Here is a 7,222-nt window from a genome sequence, read left to right as displayed (position 1 = left end):
TTGGGGTTGGGTTGTCAACCCGACTCACGATTATGAGATGTTATATATATTTGTTTATTTAACTTGTGAAATATCAGGAATTTCGGAGTAGCATCTGACCTGTGGCCACTCGACAGAGTACCCCTTACTCGGTCGAGTAGCTGCAGGTGTGCCAGGTAGAGATCATTCTGATCTCAGGCTACTCGATCGAGTAGCCAAGACACTCGATCGAGTAGAGGGCACTCGATCGAGTACCCTATAAATACTCGATCGAGTAGCACTGTTACAGGAACATTTTGTTAATTAAAATTGTTTTATTGGGTATATCATTGCATGTTTTGGTGTTTAACATGGTTATTGATTTGATTTGTTGGAAGTCGTGCTTGGATTTTGAATGCAGATTGGTGACGGATAGTGAAAGTAATTGTTACTTTTATTGCCTTCTTTTTATATATCTTCAATGTCCACTGGCTTTGTGGCCTAACTCATTTTATCGAAAAGACTCGTTATATTTCACGGAGTTCGCGTATTTCCCATATACAATTGATACACACATGCATTCGTGACTGTGGCTAATTATTCGAACAAAGTTGCAAATGATTTTATGAATTAATGGTTGTATGAGTAATGAGTAATGTCAATAACGAATCATATGTGTTGGGCACATGACAAGAGTTACGTTTTAGTAAGGTGGGTAATAATTCGGTGGTGAACTTCGGGGACGAAGTTCCTTTTAGAGGGGAAAAGTAATGTCGCAAAATAAAAAGGTCGATATTACAATTATCTTGTTGTTTATTTATAATGTTTTCTATTATTTTTGCTACATTACTAGTACGATAATTATTTTCATTGCTTGTTGAGGAATTTGTATGTTGAAGTTAAAGTTGAATAGTGTGCTTTAAAAGACGGTCATAGAGAGATAGTTATGATGTCATGCGTTTGAATAGAATCGCATCGTTGGGTAACATAATTGTGTTAATGTGACATGTTTCGTGTTGATGGTCGTGTACTAGTGAAAGTGTAATCTCATAGTGCGTGGCTAAGAGTTGTAAGTCGTAGTGTAGTCGTTGGCTGTGTTGGTTCATGTTGTGAGGTTGGTATTTCAAGTGGCAGGGTGTAGAAGTCGATCTATATGGAGTGTTAGACAGCTGATGATGATGACATGGGGGATAGTATTTCTGGAGAGTGGTGACCTATGTCGGAAGAGTAGTGATGTCATCTTGTTTCCGTATCTTGTGCTTTGGGATATGTGAGTTGAACTTCGGGGACGAAGTTCTTTTTAAGGGGGGAAGACTGTAATACCCGCCCTTTTAGGGACCCGTTGACCGACCTTGGGAGCAGTAATCGTCCTTAGGAGTGCGTCACAAAGTTATCTGGCGTCTTGAGTTGTGGGTGGTACTTGATAGAGTAGAGGCTACTCGATCGAGTAGCTTGGGTACTCGATCGAGTAGGGGGCCACTCAATCGAGTACGTTAGTTACTCGATCGAGTAGCGTCTTTTCAGCGAGAGTTTATAATCGTGTTTTCCTAAAACCGCAAATCATTTCCGCCTCTTTCTTCTAAATCTAGATGTCGTCCCTTCCTCTTTCCTTCACCATATGCCTTCCATGGGAGCCTTTGAATTTCCTTGTGCCATAGGAGTGCGTAGCTTGAGTCGGGTAGCGGTCCTTTGCCAAGTTTTCCTCATGTAGGTATGTCTTCGTCATCATCCGTGTCATTGTGTTTTCAGTTAGGGTTAGAATAGTAGTGATAGATGACTATATTGTGTGTATAGGTGTTGCTTGAATGCTGGGTATTGCGTATGGACATGAAATCGTTGCAGTCGCGTAAAGGTAGGTTCGCCTACTCAGTTTCTGTTGAATGTCTAGAGTGTCGGTTGTTGTGTTGGTGTTGTATTGTTGGTGTGACCATATAGTTGAATATACATGGTAGTTGGTTCGTGTATGTTGGATGTCGGTTGTTGTTGTATTGCAACTGTCTGTGATTGCTTGTCTCTGGTTCTCGAGGTGCGTCCTCGGCTGAGTGGAGTCACTTGCGGGAGTGGCTTCACGCCCTAGTTTTGCCTCCGTGGAACCCGCCACGGGAGGGGATGTGCACATTAATGGGACAGGGTTATCGCTCGGTATGATGAGCGGGGCTTAGGTGGTAACGGCTGCAGTCCCCCACTGGCAGGGCTGGTCCAGTGGACAGTCGGTGAAGAAGATTTATTGGAGTGGGTATGATTGTGTGTGACGGGTTGTGTTTTCGTGTTGTGTTGACGGTTGTTGTTGGTTAATGTTGTGTCTTGTCTCAGTTACTAACCTTGTGTGGTTGTCTTGTTTGCTTATGTGTCTGCCGTGATCCCTTATGGTGAGCAGTCAGTCTTAGCAGGTGTTGATGTGGTTGATAGCTGGAGTCCTGGCAGGGATGAGTCGTCACGAGTTCTGATAGAGATAGTGTGTAGCTGACGAGTTGTATCTTTATCTTATTGGTTGGTTGTAACACTTGTAATATATTTATAAATTTTCTGTTATTGACCTTTGATGATTACTTTCCTCGGGCAACCGAGATGGTAATGGCCTTATATGCTAAGGAAGGTCTGGTTAAGGCTCCTCGGTATATGGGGGTGTTACACTAGAGGAGTCGGTTTTAGTTGTTCTTGGCATCATTGTGATCCTTGCGTCAAGGGTAAGTCTTACATACCATTTTCGTAGCATTTGGTCAATGTTGGTTAAACCCTAATTTTGGGATTGGGGTTTTTTATGATTGTGTTGTGTTAGTAGTGATTGTATCATTGTTGTTGTTGTATCTGTCTATGATCTTCGGGGCGGGTCCCTAGCTGAGTGGAGTCACTTGCGGGAGTGGCTTCACGCCCTTGATTCCCCTTTTGTGGAACCCGCCACAGAAGGGATGTGCACATTAACGAACATTGGTTTATCGCTCGATGGAGATGAGCGGGGATTTGGTGGGTACGGCTGCGGTCCCCCACTGGCGGTGTGGAGTAGCTGTTGCGATGGGTACTCTGGCAAGGCTACACACATTAGTGTGTAGTGAGTTACGAGGAGATTGATTGTCGAGTTTGGGGTTTGATGTGATGATTGAGCTGTTTGACTTCTGTTCTTTGTGATTTGTGTTGTGTAATTAGTATTGACCCCGTTTATTGTTTTAAAAACTATGGTGATCCATTCGGGGATGGTGAGCAGTTATTGAGCAGGTTTGAGTTGAAGCATTTGGGCTAGCTGGGATGTGTCACCACGAGCAGTTTAGAGTCTTCCGCTGTCATACTTTAGTTGTTTGAGACATTTGGTTTTGACAACATATATCGTACCTTTAACAGTTTTGGATTTGGATATGTAAACACTTTAAACGGTATTGCTATTTAAATTATGTTTCTTTATTGTCATTTGATTATCATTGCCCCGGGTAACCGAGATGGTGACGTTTCTATAACTGAGTGGTCCTGGTAAGGCACTTGAAGTATGGGGGTGTCACATGTGAGATATATTACAATGCAAACTATACTATATGAACTAACTAATATGAAAGGGTGATATGAAATATTTTACAAATGTAAGTCTATTCTAAATGATCAACTAAGATGTATGTCACTTCATGGCTTAACCTCCCCAAACCAATTTTAAACACCATTGCTAATGTAGGAAGAAAGGGGTTTTTAACCATGAGGTAAATATACAAATGCAACTACACATGAGAGATAGGGAAAGAAAGGGTTATTACAATCATTGTAGGAGATGAAGATGGTAGATAGGATGCGTACATATCCATGTGATGAGCCAAATGAGAAAAGGTGTGATTTTAGCATTAATCCGCTCGAGTCAAGTCTGACCTGCTCGAGTTGAGGTTTGGGACGCCCGGTTTCAGAGGAATTCGCTCGGATTGTCATGTAGGGGACTTTTATTTCTTTCCTTAGGTTTCAATTCACATGAGTTGAGATCGGGCCCCACGGATTTCAAACAACTTTTAACCCAACACCTTTTTATTGATAAGAAATGTGTACAAGCCCAAAATCTCCATTTTCTTCATTTCTTTACACTTGCTACCTTTTCACATTCATCAATTTCCTTCAAAAAGCTCAATTAAAATATGAGATCTCCCCCTTTAATATCTCATGCAATTTATTAAATGAATGAATGCAAAATTACACTAAATGAAAATATACAAGTTAATGGTTATTCAGGAACTCCATTAAACCAAAAATTATCAATTAACAATTTCCTGGAAAATCATCACTAGCACTCAAAGCACGTAGAAGCCGGTCAAATTCTTGGGAGTGAGACATGAATAGGCATGGATAACAATACAAGATTATGAAATTGAAAACTGCCCAAGTAATAGACCGAACAAGCATATCAAGAATGTTATGACAAAAATAATAAGAGATGTGATGGATGGTAGGAAATGAAATGGGTAGTTGATTGGCAATTCACTCAACTCGTCCTCCAAATAGTCAAAATTACCATATTCAATGCAAGTACTCTCATTATCATCTAAGGTGATTTCAAGGGTGTCTATTTGAGGTTCCCAAATGTCCTTATATTCTTCATCCCAAGGTCCATTATCAAAGGGGTTGTCGTAACAAAGCTCACCAAGTTCAACACAATTGTATCCCTCTAAAATGTCATCCTTAAAGGGTGAGTTTTCACTCAAGCATACATCCATCGCACTCTCAACTTGCCCATTAGCATCAAATTTCATGAAAGTTGGGTTCATTGTTTCAAAATAAATGTAAGGTGACGGCATCCAAGCATTGGTTTCACAATCAAGAATGTACTTCTCCTCATCACCACTCTCTTTATCTAGCACTCCATATTCCCAAGGAGGGGCAAATTTTTGGGCATAGTAGGTAGGCTCAAGGTTATAGGAAGGTGTAGTTGCACTTAGGGTTGTCACAATTGGTTTGGGTTTATTGTTGTGTTCTAAACTAATAAAAGTAATAAAGTAAAGCAAGCAATAAAGCAAATAAAGATGCAAACAAATAATAACGGATACTAGGATGTCATGAGATCATAGGGGATCATGGTAAGATAGCAATATAGATGCAAAAAAATTATTATTGTTGGAATTAAGTTAGTTCATGTGATATAATTCATAAGAAGATTTGGGTCGCGGAGCCGCGTTATTTGTGACTTTACAACACCTACAAGTCGACTTAATTCTTCCTATTAAACTACATGTATGATAAACCAAATCCTAGGAAAACTTACGTCTCGGAGCCGAGTCGGTTAAGACTTTACAACACCTACAAGTCGTCTTGGGTTTTCCCTATTCAATTTTATGCATGGTCTAACAATGCTTGAGTTGGTTTATATCTTACAAGCCTCATTTAAAAGGTAAAAGATGGGAAAAAATACAAGGTTTTATAGTCTAGCATTTCATCAAACATGATATGTGAATAAGTTGAAAAATAATAAGCAAGCATTCATAGGAACTCATTAAGCATAATTCTATCCCATATGATTAACTCCCCTAATCCCCTACTAATCCTAATTAAGTAGCTACTCACTTATTATCATGAAAAACATGTCATCAATGGTGTCAATCATCACAACAAGTATAAACATGATAAAGAGTGAAGAAATAAGCAATAAAGAGTAATGAGTAAAGAGATTATACCAAACTTAAGATAAACAATTGGAAAGGAAAGAATAATAGAAGAAAACTTGATTGATTGATGAAGAGTTGTAAATTCTCCAATAATAATCCAATAATCTTCAATTATCCAATAATAATAAAGCTTGAACAATAATTAAGGAAAGATTAATGTGGAATGATTGAGATTAATCTATTCTAATCTAGTCCTAAACTAATCTAAGAGGACCTGGTTTAATCTAAGAGAACGTTTTATCTAAGAAAACTTGGTAATTAGCTAGGTAATACAATGGAGTATATATAGTGATACATCATTAGGTTAAACAAGAGTAGATTAGTAAATTAAAATGCTTAAGTGTTCAATAGAGCTTTGCAAGTTCCGAGAGACATGCGTGGATCATGTAGCAACTCCCAAGGAAATCTGTGCGGATTGGCCTGAAGCATGGTTGATCCTGTGAGGGGATCCGCTCGTCCTCCCATCGGGACGCGCAGATCCTAGGACTAGGACGCGCGGATTGAGTGTGGGATGCACGGATTATCTCACAGGGTTTTCTGAAATGGCAAAGCAGTTATGGGAAGCGCGGAGTTCGGGACGCTCGGATCCTGGGATAGGTTGTCTATTTGAGCTCGGATTGTAAAACAGACGTCATTTCCTCATCCGGACTCCTATTGGAGTGATTCAAAAGCCTAGACCACTTGATTTTTCGACACCGTTTCATCCAGCATATTTTCAGAGCCAAAAAAGAAACTCTTAGTTTGGTCCCGAGCAATTTCTACTTGTAATGGCTCCCTCCCAATCCTTGAGGATCCTTCATGGATTGTGGGGATCCTTAGTCATTGCCCAATTACTTGTTTAATTGAATTAGGCCTTTAGTATTGGTCTCCTCTTTGGTTCTTGGTTGTATATGTTATCAATTTAGTTCCTCTTCACTCCACTAGGGCATGATTAGTGCTCCTCTCCTACCAAGGACACCAAACCTCATAGAATATGCATAATAGGATGCTAAAGACAAGAAACAACCTTAATACACACTAAAAAGCATAAGAACTAGGCTAGTTAAGGGACTAAATGTGCGTAAATATGAGTTACATCACTAACAAAGTTTAAGGGTACAATGGGGAAAGTGCCAGACGTAAGGGTACAGTGGGGAAAAGTGAAAATCACAGGGGCATAGATGAGAAAAACCCATATTTTTTATCTTTCGTTCTTGCTTTATTTAACACTATGCATAGCTAATTTTCTTGCTAGGATTTAGGGGATTCAATGAGTTGATGTTAGTTGCTAATTAGGTTTGCACACATGTTGCTAAAATCATGTCTTTGTTGTAATCACTGCATTTAATTGCATTTAGCTGCTTAAGTTGACGCATTTAGCTAGTTGATTTGGTACACCTTGACCTAGATCGAAATATTTGAAAGGGTAAAACCTGTAGTGAACATTAGGACATTATAATGAGGGCGAAAGTTAAGTTAGTGATGGGTCGGGTTTGTGATGGTAGTTCTTGGAGTGTTGGGGGTGTGATGGGTGGCTGTCTGGGTGGCTGTTAGTGGCCTGGTGGCGGTTGGGTGTTGGATGAGTTGAGTTGGGTGCGTTGTATGTCGTTTTTATTGGCGTCATTGAATAGGGTGGCTAGGGCGAGACTTAGAGGCCAGGT

This window comes from Silene latifolia, chromosome 8, assembly GCF_048544455.1.
Source record: "Silene latifolia isolate original U9 population chromosome 8, ASM4854445v1, whole genome shotgun sequence".
Classification (NCBI taxonomy): domain Eukaryota; kingdom Viridiplantae; phylum Streptophyta; class Magnoliopsida; order Caryophyllales; family Caryophyllaceae; genus Silene; species Silene latifolia.
The sequence above is the reverse complement of the archived record's forward strand: the minus strand, read 5'-3'. Positions refer to the sequence as shown.